This window comes from Gymnogyps californianus, chromosome 17 (assembly GCF_018139145.2).
Source record: "Gymnogyps californianus isolate 813 chromosome 17, ASM1813914v2, whole genome shotgun sequence".
In the NCBI taxonomy this organism is placed as follows: domain Eukaryota; kingdom Metazoa; phylum Chordata; class Aves; order Accipitriformes; family Cathartidae; genus Gymnogyps; species Gymnogyps californianus.
In genome coordinates, this window is record NC_059487.1 from 4828207 (window position 1) to 4850402 (window position 22196).

General features: G+C 41.8%; 1 long non-coding RNA gene across 2 annotated transcripts in view; it reads left to right on the forward strand.

Annotated features, from left to right (window-relative positions):
- Positions 1 to 396: 396 nt before the first annotated feature.
- LOC127023450 (uncharacterized) overlaps positions 397 to 22196 on the forward strand; it is a 56542-nt gene continuing 34742 nt past the window's right edge. For both annotated transcript variants that reach the window (XR_007767446.1, XR_007767445.1), the window contains exon 1: positions 397 to 452. This is a non-coding gene — a long non-coding RNA (uncharacterized LOC127023450). The remainder of the gene's footprint in view (positions 453 to 22196) is intronic.

A 22196-nucleotide genomic window follows, 5' to 3' on the forward strand; every position in this document is an offset into this window, starting at 1 on the left:
CGATAACGTGCACAGAAAGAAACACCGCAGACCACAGGCGCACCTTGGGGGCTATTCTCATCTGTAAAGCAGAACGAGTTCACGTTGAATAGCATTGCATCTCCATCCGAATAACAGCAAGCAGCGAAACGCGCTGTAAGTTGTAGCTGATGTTGCCTATTCTGAACCTCTCCCTGACCCGCGGGCATCGAGAGCTGCAGGGGGGTGACCCCCCCCCCCAGCACCCCCCTTCTCGGCCCTTCTTGCTAATGGCCTCATTTCTGCCAGGTGGAGCTCTGGGCTCAGGGCCTTCCCCTGCCAGGCGGCTTTGCAGCTTCCTCTCGGAGCGGGGCAACACGAGGCAGCTGAAGCCATTTTGTAAATGAGCGTTGCCTCTCCCAGCTCTCTCTTCTGGCTTGGAAGTAGGGTGCTGTGGGGTGGTTAAGGTTCTCTCTCAAATGTTTTGTTCTGGGGTAAGTAATATCTTCTTCGTTGCTAACAAAGGGAAGGAGTTCTTTATGGGTTGGTCGTGGAAAACGTTGTTGTAAATCTGCTTTGGGTCTGCTTTCTTGTTTGGCCCCTCCGGCTATCTCCTGCCGGGGCAGATGCCCCTGTGGGTGCCAGCCCTGGTGAACCCGGGATGGGATTCTCGGGTGCTTTTCAGGAGTTTGACCTTTGATGCTGCTGGTGCAAAAGGACTGAACTAAACAAGTATGATGGTGATGTCAAAATGCTAAGCCAATCTATTTCACTAGGGCTAAACAGATTGAAAACCAAGAAAGAATCCACCTTCTTGTGGATTTTTTTCTCCCTCTTTTTTCTGTGAATGTGCAACTAGTAGGAAGCTGTATTGCAATTCTGTTTTGATCAGTGTGGGAGATGGGCTTGGACCTGGTTACAAGAGATGACTGTGAGCTGAATGTAACTTTTTTCAGCTATTTCTGCTTTAAATGCTCCTGGCTGAATTTCGGTTATTTGTCAGTATAATTTGTCTGCCAAAGAGGCATTAATTTGTGAACTTGCTCAGCCTCTCCCATGGTAGGAGAAAAGGCTGGGGTTGTCACTCTTTTGGGGTTTCCCTAGAGAGTTTTGGCATCTAACAGATTTAATTACTTAGTTAAGAGAGTTTCTTGAGTTCACCAATGCAGGCTAGAAACTGTAAATGACAGAGAAAGTGAGACAAGGGGTGTGAGAGAGTGAATAAAGAGGAATGAAACTGTGATCTCTCCCAGATGTTAAAGAAATTTCTGTGCAGCTGAACAAAGGTGCTGTCTGTCCAATATCATTTTTATTCCAAACCTTCAATATTGCAGCTGACGGCAGAAAATGTGCAGTAAAACATGGGGAGGCCACTGGGTAATATCCACTGTAAAGTGTTAATTGCCTATTGAGGCTGTAAACTATGTCAATATGCCTGGATCTGAGTTATTGACAGACTCCCATTTATTCCAGCCTCACAAAGCTGGGCTCTTTAGAACTGGGCTCTAATCAGTCATGCTTTACTGAACCCACCAAGAAGCACCAGTCAATAAATGCGCTTGCTGTCTTAACCCTTTGCAGTTTGTAAAATTACAAGTGGGATTGATAACATTGATTTGGGGAGAACTCCTGACAGTGGAAACCCTTTGGAAATGAATGCTGCCTGCAGTAAATGACACCTACTTTAGCCTGATGGTTGTTCTGGGTTTGTGGGGCTGAACCTAACCTCAGTTGTTCTGTCAGCACCTGAGGTCTGAGCTGGAGGGTAGAGTTACTTCTTGGTGTTAAGTATTTGCAGTGATAGAGTATAGTGGCAGCTAATGCTGTCTGGATTGCACTTATCACTTAAAAATTCTGACATCGGTGGCGTATCACTTCTGATCGCATAGCTGGCAAAAGGCATAGGACTAAAGCCATTAAGCATCCTATAGGATTATTTGCAAGAGATGGGGTATTGCCCCTTATCCACCAACTAAAAATCCCCAAACCGTTCTGCCTGTCCAGCGTCGATGGGATTCTGTGTTTGAACATCCTTGCCTGAAACTGTTACTGAGTGTTGATGTACAGCAGCTGTGGTGGCATTTGAGGTGCGAACAAAGCATCAAATAAAGGCCCAAATCCTGCTCTCTGAGGGTTGTGGGGGAGGAATGCCTTTGCCTGCAAAGTGCAGGTTTTGAAAGTTTCTGAGATGTGGTCTGGCTTGTAGAATGCTTTGAGATGAAAGACTCACTGACGTGAGGATAAAAGTTTATTGGTCGACTTAGTGGAATTCACCTTACTTGGTTACTCATGAGTATTGGAGCTAATTCAGTTGTATTGATTTACTGCATGTGGGTTGTTTTGTTTTTTTGTTTTTAAACAAAGTGGCTAAAGCCTGGGGATAGCTGCTTTTTATTTGCAAGGAACAAAATCCAAATAAATACAGATGAATGTTATCTGTGAAAGCTGGAAGAGAAACAAGACAAAGGTGCTGCTACTGCTTGACATAATCTGTAACCAATAAAGGCTTCAGAAACATTGCAAAGAATTAGAACTGGGGCAGAAAACCCTTCGTGTTGCATTTGCTTGTAAAAATACCTATTTGTCTTGTAAATGAGTTCTGGTTAAGTGTTTCTTCCTCAGTCTTTTTCTAACCCCTTTGATTCTGCTTTTTTCCAAACTGATGAGGTTTTGTACTAAAGTGTGGGATCAAAATCTGCTCATGTTTAAACCCCAGCGCTACCTGGGAGAAGAGGTGTTTTTTGCAAGCTCTTAACATGTGTAGTTCCTGGTGTAGGCAAAAAGAGCGTTAGCTGGTCCAGGCCTTGTGAGACATGGTGATTATGATGACCAGCTAATGTGTTTTTTAAATACTAGCAGTCTGCCTGTACTTGGTGCTAAGTGGTATTTTAATAATACTAATTAATTTGTACTTGCTAAATTAAGTGCATCTAGGTTTCAAGCAGGGAGGTTAGACTCAGGTTAACTATTTATTCTGCTCTTTTTCCATGTAGTAGTGCAAATCTTCTGTCTGTCAGAATAAAGCCAAATATCTTGCCACTTATTAAGGGATATATGCAACTAAAATCCATACTTTGAGCCTGAAAACATACACGTGCTGGGTCACTTTTGTACCTGTTGTGTAAACGCTACTGACTGGCTATTTCTTACAGCACCAGCAGCTTTATATGCTACAATCTCTCTGTGGTAAATAGGTGCACTTGCAGATGCTGATATTATTCATGTAATCTCAAAGAACTTGTGATTTTAGGCAAATGAGAGTTGGGTATAGTTTACTATTTGTGTGAAATGAGCAGCTGTTTTAAATACATACATTGCTTTTGCAGTATGCAGACTAATACTTAAAATAACCACTCCCAAGCTGCAAAAGGAAATAAGGAATTTGTTTCATTGTCAATTCTTTCCAGCCTTTTTTTTTTTCTTCCCCCCCAATAAATCTGTACAGATTTTAATATAACTTAAACTTTTTCAGCCTGGATGAAAATCAGGTGCATTTTGGAGGAGTTTGGCTAGATAATTCTGTTAGTATCAAGCTACCCAAACTTGAGACTGGAAGTGCCCAGTCCCTGGGTTTGGGATGAAGTAGGTTATTGCCATACAGCAGCATCTGTCGATAGAACTGTTAATGTTCTGTGGGGAAAACTGCTCTGCTCTTCTGCACCCCTGGTGCAATGTACACGTGGTTTTTTGGGGAATGGGTACAGGTTCTTTTCAGGAAGTTGTGAAACACAGCAGCGTGGCGTGATTGAAAGACCACTGACTGATATAAGGCTTACGTTTCAGTGTTGCTTTGGTATATCTTATTTACATCACGAGGGTGGGAGCAATATTGCTGGAATACTAGGTTTCATTATCCTGCTTGTACTGCAATTCAAAATTGTGTGACCGTCTTCATTGCTGAAGAGAAGGATGCAGGTTAAACTCAGTTAAATGAAGAGCTTTACAGGCAATGAGAGCAAAATGCATAGAACTTCTCAGGCTTGCCAGCAATTGAGTGCAGGTCAAAATACGCCCAGGCAGTGCCTTGGACAGAAGGTGGCCATTTGTGGTTCATGCTTATGGACAGCAGGGTGTATAGATTGTATGTTCTTCATCATTCAAAACTGTTCATGCTGATTGGAGCAAAGTGTGTTTGATTTTAAATAGCTGCAGTTCATTGCACTATCCTCTCCTGCCAAAACTGAGAGCACCTATAAAAGTATACAGAATTCTGGAGTGGGGGGAAGAAAACAAGGCTCTTTACGGGGAAAGAAATGCTGGGAGTTGCAGCAGCAGGGGTAAGCATGATATATATTGCATATTTTTTTCTCGTATTTGATGGAGAGGAATTCAGCTATGGTTTAAGATAGTGTTTTCGGTAGGCTTTTTATATGCTGTATTTGCTGTGTGATGTGACCACTAGAGAGCAGACTTAACCTAGTAACAAGAGCTAATTAGTTCTTGGCCTCTTCATTTTCTTCTCTTCCCCAACCCCCTTCCACCTTTATATCTAGGCAGAGGGGACTTCGATGGTTCTAGCTTTGCCTCCAACGCTGTGCAATCTTAGGGCTAATTAAAACGCCACAGACGGCCTGAACCCCGCATTAAAATTTGATGAGGAATTGATCAGCCAAGCAAACAGGAAATTTAGCTGTGTGAGTGAAGGTAATGTTTGCTCAAATGTGTAATGAGGTCCATGGGGAATATTTATGGGGACCTTAGTGACGGTTTCAGCAGTTCCTTCTCCTTGAAGTCATCTTACCTACCTGCCCTCTCCTTCATAAGAGTGTAGGCATAAGGAAATCCAAAGCTGCGTCAGTCAGAGGTGAGCATGTTTCGGAAAATGGATTACGTTTGGCTAAGATGGTGCCATGTAAAGCTTTGCACGAGGAGTTGTGGAACTGCAAACTGCCTCTTTTGCAGTTTTGCCTTTGCACTTAAAAAAAAAAAATCACATAATCTAAGGAACTGTGTAGTAAAATTGCTGGTGGAACTCCTTGCAGTATGTTAGCAAACTAAATAGCTTGCTCAAAATGGATCGGGCACTGCGTTACAGCAGATGTTAGCCTTATCTGCATAGACTTTAGGATAAGCTGTAAAAGCTGTCAACACACAGGTTTTGGAAGAAAGGCAGTATGCTGTCAGAGAGGGCCCTCCTCAGCAGATTTTATCTATTTCTAATAATTGCTCAATATAAAGTATAAATGCTTTCCATGTGCAGCAAACAGATGAATTTACCTGCTTCTTATTTATCACTGCTCTGTCTAAGGTAAATCAGCACATGCAAGTCTGAAATCTTAGAGTGGGCTTTTCTTGATAGATATCACCTTCAAACCTGTATCTGCAAGCCAGTTCAGCCCGACTCTGGAAGCTCTTTGCCTCCCTTTGCAGAGCATGCCCACCCAGGCGTGGGCCTCAAGCACAGCACATCTGCTGGTCCCAGCTCCCTAACATCCCGCGGTTTCCTTCCAGTGCCCCTCAAGGCTACTTCCAATTTTGACTGCCTGTAATTAGAGGTGAGGCTCATACCTAGAAGGACTTGACTTTGAGGAAAAGGAAGCAGGCTGGATGACTGGACCAACCCTGTGATAGAAGACAGGCAAGGAGAGATAGCCCACTTGGTGTAAATGGGGCGAGGGCAGCTCCCATTTACTGAGGGTGAGCCCTATGGTGAGAGTGGGTGTGCTGGTAACTTGTGACTGTGGCTCCTGCCAGTGTGCGTACCATTGCTTTGTTCTGCTATGGGAATACAAAACCAAAACCTGCGGTTTACAGCAGTGCTGTGAATTGTTGTGACTGAATACAGCAGGAGAAGTTAGCAGAGCAATAGTGTTCCTTACTTGCAATAAAATCCAGGAAAGTTTAGTCAGTTTAAAGTATGTGTAGAACAGCACTGATGCTGGGCAATTTTATGTCTTCCAAATATTGTAGCAACAGTAGTGATGAGATTTGTGTAAAAGGAAAGCAATTATTCTTACTTTCTAGAGGGAGATATTGAGGGGAGAAATTTGGAAATATTAAGTTATATTCTTAAATGATCACAAAAAGCCGCAGTGGCATAATGTCTAAACTAATTTTTTTTTAACAGGCCAAAGAAACTAGATTGCTGGTCTTGTGCTCAGTGTATTGTAATAAAAAGTTGATCTTGTACATCTAGGTTATGGTTTACAATAATATCTCAGACCACTTTCTAGGAGGAGGAGCACTATAAAAGCAGTGTCAGCACACTACTAACTGAGCTGGCTGTCTTGCTGCCAGAGGCTAGTGTCTGCGTGCTGCTACACAAAGCCATGGGGACACCTAACCTGGTATATCTTAAATATGGTACTCCATTAGACTATTTAAACATTCATTTATGAGTCTAAGACTCACCAGAAGAGCAGCTGTATTTAATTCCTGCCTGCATTGGATCAGAAACTGTTTAAATGAAGGTCCTGGCAGGACATACTAACTGAACTGCAACCTGCCTCCTGTGGAGACTCAGGCCGCTCAACCTGGTTTGGTTGCATAGGAAAAGTGTTGACCAAAAAGATAAAATGTGAACTTGAAGTGGAATCTAATTACCCGTATTGCAGTCGTAAGTCACTTGTTTACATCCAGCTTTACGTCTGTTACTGAACATGCTGCTTTCAACCTCGCTGACACTTCATTCAACTTGAGATGTCGATTTGAACCAAATATTAAAAGTTCAGGGACTGTCAATAAATCTTATTTTGCATTGCTTCCATCTTGCTAATTACCAACACTATTCAGAGACTGTGGGAGGGGACATGGGATTGTATGAGCATACATTAAATAAGCAAGCAGTGAATGCATTAATTCTCAAAAGCAAGATAATTCATAGTTTAGGATAGTCTGCTGGGATTCTTCTCTTGGATGTTAACTCATTTTGCCCTTGTTTACTGGGAGTGTTGCTGGAAAGTGCCAGGCAGTCCTGGAAAGCGCCAACAGTTCTGCCCTGGCTGCAGAGAGACTCACAACCCAGAACCGAGAGGTGTAAGGTTTAACTGCAAGAATATCTGGATGCAGGCTGAATGCCTGCATGGGAGGTGAGCCTGTATGAGGAATAATTTTCTTTAGGAGTGTTTTGCCCTGAATAACTCATACGTTGTTTTAATGATAACTGTCTTGTCACTACTGATACCAGCCTTCAAAGAAACAGAACTTTCCACTACTCCAGTCTTTGTCATCTGTTAACTTTATTGACAAAAAGTTTCATTGCCACCTTCATCTTTTACAGAATACTGAACAGGGGTTGGACTGAAAACCAGTCTTAGTGCAACTGCTGTACTCCTTGGTAGCTCTCCATTAACAGCTACAGTTTGAGGTCAGTCAGTGAACCACTTATTTAATCCATTTGGTGACTAGAATATGGGGCTGTAAGAATTTAGGTACAGTTGAGTCAGAAATCTTGGAGAAGTCCAAGTCCACTTTATTATCACAGCTGCCTCTATCAATCAGGCTTGTAATCCTGCCAAAAAAAAGATAAGTGTGGTTTGTTTAAACCAATTTTCCATGAAACATCACAATTGTAGTTCTAGTCTGCAATTCTTTGTTGATAGTTCATGAATAAATATTTTATTATTTTGCCAGTTATTAAGACTAGGCTAGCTGGTCCACAGTTCTCTGGAGTCATCCCTAACTCTTTTCAAATTGAAATTAGGTTGGCAATCCAGCAACTTCTGGCATTTACGAGGTTGTTTTCCATGATGTATTAAAAAGTTAACAATCCACAAGTTCCTTTAAAACTCTTTGGTCTCTGTTATCTTGACTTGATTTAATTTTTTTTTTTATCTTTTGCAGACAGCCAAAGATAATGCAGGCAACTTAGTTGCTTGATGGTAAGCAATCTGATCAAACCAAGTAGAGCCACAACTCTTTGTTAAACACTCTAATCTAGCTATAGCATATAAGGGATGCATGTATACATTGGTGTCTTTTGTTTCAAATATTGACAAAAAGTGTCTGTGAAACGTTCCTGCCTTTTCAGCGTTTTCATGTATAGTTTTATTGTCTGTATTTAGCAATGAATGTATGCTCACATATAGGGGGTTTGGTGGTTTTTTAATACGTTACGTAGTTATTGTCTGTTGATGCTCTGTTTATTCCATTAGCCTCCTCTTATCAGGGTTTTTAACTTTTTTAATATTGCTTTTTTATCTTCTTTTAAACAGGAATATTTTTTGTCCAGCATATCGTTCTTTTAAATTATTGTTTGTGTAATTATGGCTTTTTCAGTATCCACTACAAAGTCCCTGAACAATTTACAATTTTTAAGGATGCCTTCATTGTTAAATTTGATGCTCCTGGTTAGTGATTAGTCTGAGTCTTTTAGGCATAGAGAATAGGTCTTTCTAAAGACCATAGTGTGAAAGGTGTGAAAAAATGCCAAATATACTTGTCATATTAATGACTGTTTGAATTCTGGCTTTAATCTTGCAGTCCTCTGAGTTGCCGACCTCTTAACAACATTGGTAACTTCCTCTACTTGTAAAGCTCCTGTTGGTTTTAAGATACTTCCATCTGTGCAAGTATATTTGAAGGATCTGCCTCTAACAAAGAACCTGTGTGAAAGGAAAGGTTTAACGTGAAAGTAATGTGATCAAGCCCTAAGTTGCCTTCACCAACAATTAAGTCTAACAGCACCTAATGGCAGGCTAGGTAGGATCCGCCTGAGGGCATTTTCTACCTCTGCTTCTCTGCGGCATCGCTGTCTAACTTAATAAACTTTTCATGCACAAAGTTTCAATTAAAGGGAACGCGCTTTGTATTTAAAATCAAATCAGGCATGTGTTCTCGATAGTCATGTGGTAGCGGAGCTGCTATGGTAAGAGCGCTGTGCCTCTGTTAGGAGGCCGATTAGAAAGGACTGCTGACACGCAGCTCTCCCCAGCAGATACAGCACCGCAGGGAAGGATCCTGGTGAAAACCATGCCCAGTGCAGCAAAAGGGCCAGGGTGGATTTGAATCGCACTGAGCAAGGTTGACTGACACCTGCCTCGCAGTGCCTTCCTTCAGTGCCTTAGACAAAATGCTTCTGCCTGAAACCCCTGTGTTTCTTTCAGAGTGAGGGGGAAGAGAAAGCATGTTAATTATGTGAACATTTTGGAAAATAAGAAAATAACAGACCTTAGTTTCACTAGCATTCCCAGGGCTAACATCAAGGCACGTATTGTTATTGTAAAGGTGAGGGGATTTTCATTCCCTTTAACGGCAGAGAGCTAACTTGCTTTCTGTTTTGTTTTGTTTTTTTAAAGCAGCATTCTCTCATTGCCTTTCCCCCCCACTGCTCAAGTCTGAATCCCCTGTGGGTGTTACTCTGCTTCAGCTGCTCTGAGGCACAGCAGAAATATATCCACTTGAGATGTCGCTTTGTTTTCTCATTGTAGTCTCTCACCCAAACTCTAATTGCTCTAGGAACACTAATGAGCATGTCATCAGACCTCCCTGTGATAGTGGCAAATGTTCTATTCATTTTACAGACAGGGAATATATCTGAGCAGGCTCACACTGATTTTATCAGTAGAACCAGGAACAACTTTAATTTTCGCTGTTTTTTAAAATGGGGCCTTTCTTACAGGGTCATCCTTTGCTTGTTTTTGTAATAAACCTATTTTCAAGAAAATGGGATGCTGTACAGCTTCCAACAAGTTCAGATATAGACAAATTTGGAAACAGGGACGCTGTCATGCTGACTGTGAGCATGAAGTCAAACGGTGACTAGCCAAAGTAGCGCAAGGGTGTAGAGGGGTGAGTGGGGAGGCAGACCCACAGGATCCTTTCCTCGTCATAATTTTTGTTTAAAAAAGAAAAAAAACCAAACCTTAGTTGAGCAAAAAAGCCTCAAGTGCATTTTGGAGATACCAGGCTGAGAGATGAATAGCAGTTAATGGGACCAGGTAGGTTGGAGCTGGCTAATCTGAGCTGAAGCAGCTCATGCTGAAGCCTCTGCAGGATAAATTCCCTGTTTTGGGGAAGGTTCTGTTGCCAGGTGCTCTGCTCCACACCCAGACCAAGGGCAAAGAGAATGCTTTTCATACTTTTTCATGCCTTTATGCTTTTTGATTTGCAATGTTTCTATCTATGACCGTATTTCTGGTAAATTGGAATGCGGGCTCTTTTTGTGTCCTAAGTTGGTAGCAGAGTTCTTCTACAGACACGTTACAGATGCTTATCAGCTTTTTGGGGCAGTGTGGACCACCAAATATTGCAATATTGGAACTTACAGTGGACTCCCTTCTTAATCATTGTTTAAAAACTCCAAAATAAAAAATGTACAAGTGTATCAGTACCTTTGTCTAAGCTAAGGTATTAGTAATGTACTCATCAGTTGCATCCCTGAATGGGTGTGAACGCTAGCTGTTCAGTACTGGACCCCTCAAGCCATAGCAGCTGCTTCCCCAGGTTGGGAGTAAGGAACTAGGCAGAAAGTGGTTGTGTAACCACAGCTGAAGACTTACAGAGGAGTTTGCTATATCGAAGTCTCTTTATATACATGGGTGAACAGGAGCTGAGCAGATGTAAACTACGCTTTGCAGATTTACCCATTCTCGGCAATGCCTAACTGGGAGAAATGGCCCTCTGTTCCCTCCTCAGTTTCTTCTTGTAATCTTTTGAAAAGTTGCAAATACAGAGAAACTATGCCAACTGTCAACATACTTGGTGAGTCAAACTAATCCCTCAGCAGGCAAAGTATTGTCATGTTTTTGACAGCGATGACGTTAGTAGCAACAGTATGAAGGTGTGGGCTTTCTTGTTTTTCCCCTGACCCCAAACTGCAGACTGGCCAGTCACCTACCCTGTACACTTCTCTTCTGTAACTCTGGGATATGCAAAGAGTTCAAACCCAACAGTTCAGCTCTTTCGATATTTCTGAGGGTATCTATCTGTGTTGCTCCTTACCAAAAACCTTCAACATTTTTTGGAAGGACTCCTCTTGACTGAACGCCTCAAGAGCCCAATCTTCAAGATGATTCCTTATGGAAGTCCTTCAGCATCCCAGGAAAGACTTCTTACAAATGTCCTGTCATCACTTCAGATTCAGTTCTGACAAGAAGCCACAAGGGTCCCATTCATATAAGCCTTGCACATCATATTATATGCCCACAGTTACTGTAGACATTTCTGGGCTGCAATAAACTTGTGTGACAGAAACCATTCTTTCTTTTTACAGGTGACATCCTCAAATTGCTGGGTCCTATTCTCCATTGCTTTGCACCTTATCTGATCTTATCCAGTTATGCAAACTCCTACCAGATTGGAACAGTAGCACTTCATCGTCCTGCCCAGGAGAGTTAATGTCGGCAGAAGTGAAAGGCAATGGAGAATTGAGTTATATAGCTTCCCTCTTCTCCCAAAGTGAGCATTTCAAAGTTATTCGTTCCAGACATAAATGAAGGTGTGGGATTTGAAGATGGCTTGGATAAATGCTTTACATTGTGTGTGACCTCTAAAAATGAAGGGACAAACTTGGTGCAATGTCGCAATTTGCAGAACAGTAATTAGCAGGGGAAGGGTCAACCTGTTTGTCAAAAGTACAAAATTAGATTAGAGAAGGCATTTTGGCCGTGGGGCCTTCCTTAGGCTAAAGAAGAACAGGATGTTCTTTAGTTTTGCTGTGTCCTAGTTTCACTATGCCCTGAGGAAGACCCCCAAGGCTGAAACCTTATTTCTGATTGTTTTATAGATGACTTTTTCTTCCCTTTTTGGCATTCAAGATGACACCAATTTTGAACAGGAGAGTTTCCGTTGGACAGACACTTCCTGAACAAAGGAAGAATTTTATTCAATATTTAAATAGTCACTAATTTGTTGACACTTTCCTAGATTTCTTCCATATTCTCTTTTCTTGCTAGGCTAAGTGTATGGCTTATCTCACATCTTAAGTGGTCTGTATGGATATCTCACCCAGAAAGAGTAAAAATTCCAAAGAAATATAAGAAGAAATACTAAATGTCTTTCAGAATGTGTTTTGTTCAGATATCTGCCCCCACAAACTTCCAGGGAACTGCCGAAGTCTAAATCAATGCTGTGCAGGAGATGAGCACTTCCATCCTTATTTCAGAAATCAGATGATCAAGGCAAGCCTAACTAAGGCTGGAGTCTCAGCTTTGGATGCTCTGTCTAATACTTTAGTGGTTGGTTTGTTAGTGGTCTTTCCATCAGAGAGTACGAGCACCCTTTGTGCCTGCTGGGTAAATTAGTTATTTGGAAAACTAAACTTGTTACTAGCATCTGTGTGGCTGATGTCTATGCAGCAGGCTTAGGGGTCTGATTGTAGCGATAGCTCAAGTGAGATCTAATTTTTCTAAATATTAACATTAAACCATGACTGATAAGTGTTCTTGTGCAGTAAATTGCTTAGGATATTTTGTAGCAGAGTCCTAGCCTCATGAGAAACTGAAGAGCTTGAGAAGCTGAAACGTCCAGGATTTCTAAATCTGTGCTGCAACTTTTGAAATAAAACTCACTGTCTTCAGAATCTGGTGATAGGCAAAAGATCTAGAAATTTTGAATATGTGGGGGACAATTCTCTCATTTCTTGTGAAGGAGTTGAGAATAAATACAAACTTGTGATTGGCAAAAGACATAGGCGTAGCTGCACGGATTACTTGTTTATCAAAACCAAACTTTATTTACACTTTGAGTGAGATAATTATTATGTGTAACTTGAATTAACACTCCTACCATACTTTGACATACATTTATGAAAGAATTTTTTTCTTGCATAATATTAAGTGTGGAGCGCAATAACATATGCAGGAAAACTGGTTTTGTCTAACACCTTTCTAAACTAAGAAAAGTAATTAATTTAGAAACATCAGTGTTGGTGACTAGAAAACAAAGAGTTGGACTGCAACTGTAGGGTTTTTAAGTTGTACATAGAGACACCTGGTTTTGCTATAATTATATAACATAGTTTCAATATATATAATAAAACTAGTAATCTAAAACATAGTAAATTAATTTCTAACAAACTGTGAGATAGTAGCTTAATATCTTAGACTATTTTAAATAGTATATGTCTTCGGAAAATCTAGAACTTCTGAGTGTGAATTTTGTGCTTTCCATATACTTTGATCTTCTTTTTCCTGAAAGGTCTCTTTCCAAATACTTAGGACCTCAGTAACTGTCATGATTTGAATTGCTAGGATGTCACCTGATCAGTGGTTATTAAAATGTCTTATTTTTTTCACCCTGCCTTTACAAACTGTTGTGTGAGTATTTGACAATTTTATTGATTTTTTTTTTTTTTTTTTTTTTTTTCTGTAATGTATATTCTAAATGGCCTGTGCTGGTGCTTGACCTACAGCTAGTCTCAGGTTAGGTTTTTGTGACATTGGTCACATCGGCTGTGTGAGGTAGCCCACCTATGCAATAACACCTAGGGAAGTGAAATGTTTGGGGAAAATACTTGACCGCTAACTACCTTTCCCTTCTTTGGCTATAACTGGCCACACTGAAAGGAAACTCCTTTTCTCAGACGGGAATTTTTAGAATTGAATGTCTCATTATTGTAGTATCATACTGACTCCAGAAATATGCCTGGATTTTACACTTCAGTTCTAATCTTTTTAAGCAGCTACTGGCTCCAGGTGGCTATTTCTGACTACCAGCTGATAATCCTTTTAGAGATTAAGGTATGCATCTTTCCAAAAGTGTCGATTAACAGTTTTTGTGTAGGCACTACTTCAGTGGGGACTTTGCCCTGATGAAAGCAGCACGGACAGACCCCTTTGTAAGATTTATTAAGCAACGTGCAAAAATTGCTGCCACAATTACAAGCTGAAATACAAAATAAGACAAAGTAAAAGCCAAAACCAACATGAACTGATGATACATCAAATAAAAATGTCTTGTGCATTGCCCAGAATGTCAGGCTGTCCTTTGGGAAGAATGACTTCCACAGGGGCAAGAGGCCTGTGGGTGAAAGCTGGCCTGCCAGCCCTCTGTATACTTATAGCAGATATTTATAGCATGCTTAGAAATGTAAATAGAGGGCATATGAAAACGCTGAGTATAAAACATTATCAGAGATGACATGAATCCTGCTGCTTAATGAATCTAAGCAATCAGGTTTACAACTTTTTTTAAAGTGTATTTTGTCATACGCATAGATCTCTAATAAGTGGGAAGAAACTCAAAATGTTGCCTCAAGCTATCGTGGCAGATCTGGACTGATGCAGCCGAGGAAGCACAAGGGGGTTTGGAGGTGAGGGATTGGGTTTTTCATGGGTTTTGCATTTTATTTAGAAACATACCCAGAGGCATCACTGAGGGGTCATTAGACTGTATTATCTGATTCCTGTGTAACTGGGACCATATAAAAGCATCTAATTCCTTCATTTTAGAGAGATGGAGAGGTTTGAAACTTAGATGTCAGGATCACCCAGCCCTTCCCCACATTGCTCAGAGGGATGGAGGTCAGGCTTTGTCCCAGTATAGAAAATTTGAAGTACTATTATACAATCTATTCTTCTGGTTTCTCTTCCGGCTGTTACTGGTTTGGGATGACTTTGGTGAGAGATTTTATTCACAGTGATAGCAAAAGGGTGGTAACACAAATAATAGATTTAAATCAAAGGGGAAACCTAGTCTGAATATCAGGGAAAAGCTGCTGGCACTGCAGCTTACTAGCTGGCCAAAGAGTCTCCATGAGGAAGCCACGGAGTCCCTGTTTCTTGAGATACTGATAAGCAGATACGACAGTGTGTGGCCAGGAACAATACGGTAGTAGTAGAAAATACCTTGAACAAGCTTGTCTGAGGCCAAAAACCTTAAGGGGCTGCATGGGGGGAAGCAATCCATGTTTATGAACTGACAAGCTGATTTGATGCCTGCAGAACCAGTGAGCCATGCGTAAGCAAGGTGGTGTCTGCTGGTCACGTTGGCTCTCTTGACTGGACTACGGGGTCAGGGAGAAGGTACGTTTGCTTTGTAACCAACCCTCAAACAAGTTAGGAGACGTAAGTGAGGGGATGAGCATAAACAGCGTTAGGAAAGAGGAGGTGGTGCTCCCATGTTGGAGTAAGGGAGTGACGCGACTAATCAAGATCCTGTGGCACAGACATTTCTTTTCCTAATGAGCTCTTAGATGTTACAGCCATCTAATGGCACAACAGGTCCGTGCTGTATGTAGGCAGCCCTTTCTTTCTGGTGCTGTGGTACAGTAAAAAGTGGATTTAGGTGTGTTCTTGCTGTATGTCAGGCATGTTCGGGGTCCTGGTTACAGAGTTGGAGCCCTTCACTGGGGGATGAAGCCCCCAGAGGGAGCAGGTTTCCCTTCCCTCCCCTGGGAGAAGGGGGATGGATCACGGACACTGAAAGAGGCAATAGCTGAAACACTGGGGTGGGCCTGATTGCCAGGAAGCAAAGCCAGATGCCGCATGCGCACGTAAAGCTATAAAACATGTTTTCCTGACCTCTTACTTCCTTTCAATCTGTTATGTTTCTGGTGGCTGGAATTACAGAGCTCGAACTGCTAAAAGACCCAATTTCTTGGTGAACTGACTCAATGGTCTCAAAACTCCTAATCCCCTCAGGGTTAGAGCGCGTGCTAAGGATTTATCAGCGATGGGAAGGAAACGTTTGATCTAATGGCCTTGTTTGATGCTGGCAGCTGGCGAATGTAGGTGACTTCTGTCAGGCCCAGACGGTCCCCTTGGGCCTCCAGCTGAGTGCCCCCAGTCAGGGGCATGGGACTCCATTTTGGCTCTGGCACCAGGCCTCAGCTGGGCTGCGGCGGCCCCTGTGCCCAGTCTGGTTCCCTGCCATGCCTGAATATCCTGGGTTTCCCGAATAGGCTTCAGGGCAGATTTGCCACCTTGCCGCTGACAGTGCCGTCGGTGGGCCTGGCTGTCCCACCCTGCCCTGCTTGCCTGGGCAGGGCTGTTGCCCTGTCGACAAGGGCCCAGCCCGGCTGAGGGCCCTCGTCTCCTGCTTGTCCTCCCCAGGGAGCAGCCCCACTGCTCTGGGACACAGAGCTCAGGCCTGGGGCCGGCACTGATGGAGAGCCCCAGGCCCAGTGGGGTGCCGTGGATGGAGGCTCTGGGGGGTGCCCTCGGGCCTATCCCTGCCTGTCAGTGCTAACCTGCCCCCAGGGAGCAGTGGGGAGATGGGGGTGTGGAGACTGGGTATGCTGGGGACTTCTCTTAAAAGGAAGTAGCCATCGGACTGCCATGGCCTCAGGAATTGGCAGCTCCCCGAGAGGACAGATCCATCCGCCTCCCTGTGTGCTTGCCTCGACTGCAGCAGGTGCGGTTTGCTCCCATATACATCCCAAAGTCTTTTATATGTTTGAAAATATGGTACTTGGTGATTTTTGTGATGAATCTGAGCAATGTCAGCACAGGTCTGAGGTATGTGCTGCTGCGACCGAGCAGGTAGTCACTGGCACACACTGACACCGGATTTGAGCCCAACCTTTGTTCGTATCAAGTGTGAAAAGTCGAGACTAAGCTCTGCCTCAAACCATCCTCTTTTTTTTTTTTTTCTTTTTTCCTGTTTGCTCAACACCTGAGCTAATACAGCTATAGCCATGAGTAGGGTCTGTGTGTGCTACAGGTGTGTAGAGGGAAATAATAACTTGCTAACTTTTGAGATAAGATTCAGGATGGGGGAAAGAAAATCAGTTTACTAATATTGATGCACAAGTGTCTTGTGCATAATGGAGAGAGGGGAACTGCAGTGCATGGTGGGGAAAGTAGTTTCATCGAGGACTGCAGCCTTTAGGGAAAAAAAGTGGGGATTTGGGCACCTGAGCTACTGCTCTTGGGAAGCGTTGTAGCATTGCAGGAGGTGTAATTCAATATTGAATTGACTCTTTAGCAAATCACTCCGCTTCACTAGAATATACTGAAATGTTTAAACTTGCATCAAACTGATGGGAAACAAAATGCTTCCTTCCCCCTGCCCTCCATGCACATGGAAATCTTCAATTTGGCTGAAATTGCTGGGGGGAGGAGGTAGAAAAATTACTTTTTAATGCAAGATTCCTAAGCTGTCAAATTGTTGTAGCCAAATACCTAAACTATGGCAAAGGAAATAGAGGATAGATCTGTGTATCTGTTTGGATAATCTCAGTAAGAAAAGTGGGATTTGTTTTGAAGGCTGAAGAGAAGAGGTTTGGGCCACTGGCCAAAAATAATAGAAAAGTTCGTATTTTTCCAGATTTGTGAAAAATGAAAAATTTTATGCTTCTGCCTCAATTTATTTTTGTTGCTATTCATCACTAAAGCAAAATGTGCTATTTATTGCCTAAGAGTGTTTTTCCTACCAACACGGCATAATGTCTTTACCAAAAAGTTTAGCATCTGTGAGTTAAAAATGCATATGAGGATTTACTTTTTGTTCCTTTGGTGAATGCTGCTGTTGTTCTTATCTGAAAAACTGCTTTTTGCATTGACAGAAATGGTGAAAAATGACCCAATTTCAGATTATTTACACAAACTAGCTTTAATTCCACACTTCACTTACAAACATAGATCACAGTACCACAGTATTTAAGCTCAGGCTTAACTTTACACTTGTGAATAGCTTTATTGACTTCAGTGGAGCTACTCGTGTAGAAAGCTTGGTGTGTCGTTAGGTGTTTAGCAGATTGGGTTACAGAAAGGTAGAGTGGTCTTGCCTGGAAAGCCTTGGACTGGCTGTGGACTCACAGCTTGGATCTGCAACGGGCTTCCTTTATAATGTTAAATTAATTATTCTGTGTGACTTGGTTCCCATTTCCACTTTGGTTCCCAGTTTCTTCTTGCTCGTTTCTGGTCTTTTATCTATTCTGATCATAAATTCTTTAAGATGGGAATTTTCTTTGTGACTAATATCTGACACTTCAGGTATTGAGTGTATGTAGATGCACCAGTATGAAAGGTGGTCTGTCCCTGTACATCCCTGTTCTATTCCATTTCTTTTCCGTGTGGAGTGTGCATGTCTCCGCTTTGAAGAGCTGGTGAGGCTTGCTAGTACATATGGGCTTGTTCCCTCTTTCAGGTATAAATCTGATGCAGTGCCTGGTGCAATAGAACCATGCTCCCCTCTAGAACACAGATACACTTTTAATTTCCCCTCTGTGAATGTCATTAACGGAGCTTTGGTTTTATTTTTATTAATTACCAAATTTAGAAAATTAAAGAATTAATAAAATCATAAATCTAGGTCAAATTGAGCTTGAAATACTGAAGTGCTTCTGTAACGCATTCATCCACATGATCTTTTCTATTAATCCAACAAATGTCTTCTTTCAGTAAGCAATTCTGTTTCCTGTTTTTCACCCTCATCCACAATAAGCACCTACATTTGTTTCTTCTTTTTCTTCTAGCCTAAAGATAATTCATTAAAGTAGCTCTTCCTCCCCCTTTTTTTGATCCACCTCTCTACCTCCTGACACCCCCCAAAAAACACCATCAATATTTCATAAACTTACAGTGACAAATGTATTTTAATGTGGTCCACAGAGAACCCGAGATTGATTGGCCTCTCAGAAATATGACACGTTTCAAAGCAGGATATTCATGGAGTGTTTTAGTGCCTACATTAGTCAGAGAGAAGCAGCGCCTAAATTTATCATAGTTATGGCTTTCTCGGTATCCATTTTCTTTTAGCCGCTGACAGCAAGTATCTGAATGGTCCCTATTGATTGGCTTTGTGGTTCTGTCTTTAAAATGCATTGGCTGTGGGGGTTTTCAGATCAAATTAAGTCTTGGCTTCCTGGAGTTTGTGCATATCTACAGCGCAAGTGTGGACAAAGCTGGCTTCATTCATGCTGATTTTCATTCACAAGGGCATACATGTACAGGAAGGGAAAACTGAAATCTCCACTGATATTGTGGGTGAACTGAGCCCTCTTCTTTGAAAGCAAACATTTTGTAATCCCAGAAGGAAGCAGCAAGGAAGGATGGGGGACAGGGAGCACCTACTGCCGCTGCTTGGGTGCGAATGGACCAGACAGGTGGTCCTGCACCAATGGTGCATGGCCTGGGGAACCAGGGCCGGGGCTTGGGAGAAAGCTGAGGCGTCTTCACATCTTCAGCACTACTCGGAATCCCTAATCACAAGGAGCATTATCTGATGGGCTGTGCAAGTAGTCTGTGCTGTTCTTGTCTTGGTCTGAACAGGAGACTTGTGTGTCATTTGATGCCCAGTCTGCAGTGCTACATCCTTCATACAGACAATCCCAGTACCATGTAGAGGTGTGAGTGAATTTTCAGTCTGGTGACGAAATTTTAAGATTACAAAGAAGATGGTTTTCATGCCAAAATAGGTTATTAAATTATTTTAAATGTTGAGCCAAAGAAAATACTTTGTTTATGCAGTTTTGATTTAACTCTGTAAATTTCAATTTAGCTCAAGTGAATTACATACTTTTGTTGTGTAATGTATCTAGAAAGTTTTAAAAGTTATGGCCTATTATCACCACCCTCCCCCCCCCCCCAAATGTATTGATCATATTTATGAAAAGCTTTGAATGACTCAAAGATGAGTTCTGTGAATCTGCTTTACTAAATACACGATTGCTTACCAATACCCTTTTTCTTGATATGAATTGCAAGGCTGGGGCAGAACAAATGCGCATGATGAACTGTACTCTTTAATTTACAGAATAGTCCTTCAGGCGTCTTGTTGGATGAGGTACTTTGTGTGCTTGAACCATTTAAAATTCCTACTTTCTCCACTCCTACCCCCCCACCCCCAATACAGTTTATCGGTGTCATCAATCTAATACTCCTCATGAGTGCAAAACCCATTTTTAAAAAGCAAGCAGAATAAATTAGCTCTTGGGTTATGCCTCAGCACATGGTTCAACTTGGCTTCAGATTTTACTCCAATCTTTTGTACATTCCTGTTGTAAAACACAGGAGTTTCAGCAGTAACTGAATGTAGGTGGAAAATCAGAATGATTGGTTTTATTAGGAGGGCAGAGAGATGGCTTTTTAAGAGTTCATAGATTCATGGAGCTTGAGGCCAAGAGGGACCCTAGGTTGTCCCTCTGACTTACTGTGTATTGTACACCATTTCATTTCATCTGGTTGCCACAGTATTGATTCCAATAACTGTTGTGCTTAACTACAGTGTAACTTGTGTCTGTCTAAAACAGGTATTCCAGACAGCATCTATTTCTTGATTTGAATATATCAAAAGCTAGAGAATACCCCACAATGTAAAAAAAAAAAAAAAGTGTCTGGTTTTTAATTTAAATCAGTTTGGCTTCAGTTTCCAGCCATTAGTTTTTGTTATGCCTCTCTCTGATAGATTAATGAGCCGTTTAATACCCTTTGTTTTCTCCCCATGAAGGTACTTATACACTAATCAAGTTACCTCTCAATCTTTGTTGATAGGCTAAATAGATTGAGCTCTTTCAGCTCTCATTGAGATCTCAGTTATTCCCCCCCCAGTTGCTCGGATCTTTGTTTTTTCTCAACACTCTTTAAAAAGTTGCGACACTGCAACTGAGCTTTGTATGCCTTTTACTGGTCTCACCAATGTCATAAATAAAAGTATAATCACTTCATCAATCCTGCTTACTACTCCTCCTGTTTATACCTCTAAAACCAACATCAGCCATTTCTGTCACAACATTGTGCTGGGAGCTTATGTTGAGTTGCTTGTTCAGTAAATGTTTTTCCAAGTAATTTATTTGCAGGGTAGAGGTCCTCCGTTAGCATGGAAGGATGGCATTTCTTTCTTTTTCATTTTACAGAGTTTTCGCTTCTGAGTTGCATTAGGAATGTATCAGGCTGATACATCCTGACTTGCCTACTGCCACCTTGGACTTGGCATAGGAGAAACCATAAGCATCTGGACAGGTATACAGATGTGCTCTCCCTGGACTTGACAGATATCAAAACGATCCCTAGAGTTCCCAAAACTACTGCCAGTTGGTACTCTCACCTATCTTGTGCTATGATGCAGTCTTTTTGGTTTAAAAAAAAAAAAACCAACCAAAAAAAACCCCAAGACATCAAACCAAACCCCCCAAACCCCTCAACCAAATCTAAAAGTCAGAGGTCTGTTAGTATGTAGAGGGGACATGAGGGTAGAGCAGCTGTAACCAGCACCCCATGATGGGGCCACACTGGCTGTTCTTTGTCCAGCTGACTTTGACTGACTTGCCTCGATGACAGTTCAGTGGGGAGAGCTGCATTTTGTGCAGTCAAATTATTTATATACACTTCACTTAGTATTTAAAGAAAGAAAATGAAAGGGTAGGTCTGAGTTACGGTAATGCTGAATGTGATAATTACACTTCCCTCCTAAAGGAATCCACGCTGAGACTAACATATGCTTTCTTCCTCCAGGAAAGACTATTCTGTTAGTCTCTTTTTAAATAAATGATTAGAGCTGGCTGAGAGGATCTGCAAGAAGGATTCTGCAGATAGTCTCACAGGCTCCAAGAGACTGTGCAGTTGGACTGTGATTTGTTCTTCTGTATTTACTCTTTACAAATTAATTTTATTTGTATTGGGGATTCACCCAGAAGTCTTAATTAGGATGAAAATTATTGTGTGAAGAGAGATCCAACCACAGACACCAAATTGAGACCAAATAGTCAGTTGACAAGTGATTTTTAGCATCTAATTTCTCACGCTTCAAGGATGACCAAGAGTGGGGTTTTTGATGGACAGTAGGTGCGTGGTGATGTCTGACAGCTGGACTCTTGAGGCAATATCAGGTTGGACCCCGCCCCCCCAGGAACAGAAGCGTCCAAAATTGCTTACTTTAATGCCATGGTATCTCTTCTGGAAAAGATTAAAATAGTATTTTGTTGATGCAGGTTCTTAGGTGGCTCTTGTACAAAGACATGTTTTTGCGTGCCAGCAATGGCTATTCATGAACAAACATGAGTGTTTTCCACTCATCAGATGCTGGTTGTAATTCTCCTGCTGACCAGGTTCCAGTCGAAGCAGGGAGGATGCAAGCTGTGTGTCACATGTAACACTAGGAGTAGATAATGAAAACTGTTCCTAAACATGAAGTGACCTGCCAAGGATTGCTCCAAATCATCTGTGAACTGTTATAAAATGAGAGCTGAGGAACAGGGGGAGGTGTCCACAGGTTACTTGTCAACAGTAGGTAGGGCCACATTTGGATTTTTTCCCCCGAGTTATTCAAGTTGGTCCATACATTACTACAAATACTTCCCTTTCATGGAAATTACATGCAAATAATACTTTCTGATAATGTAGTACTTGCTGCAAAATTCAACACAGTTAAATTTCATAGGACACTGCAAAAACCAACCAAAATAAAACTGGTCGTCT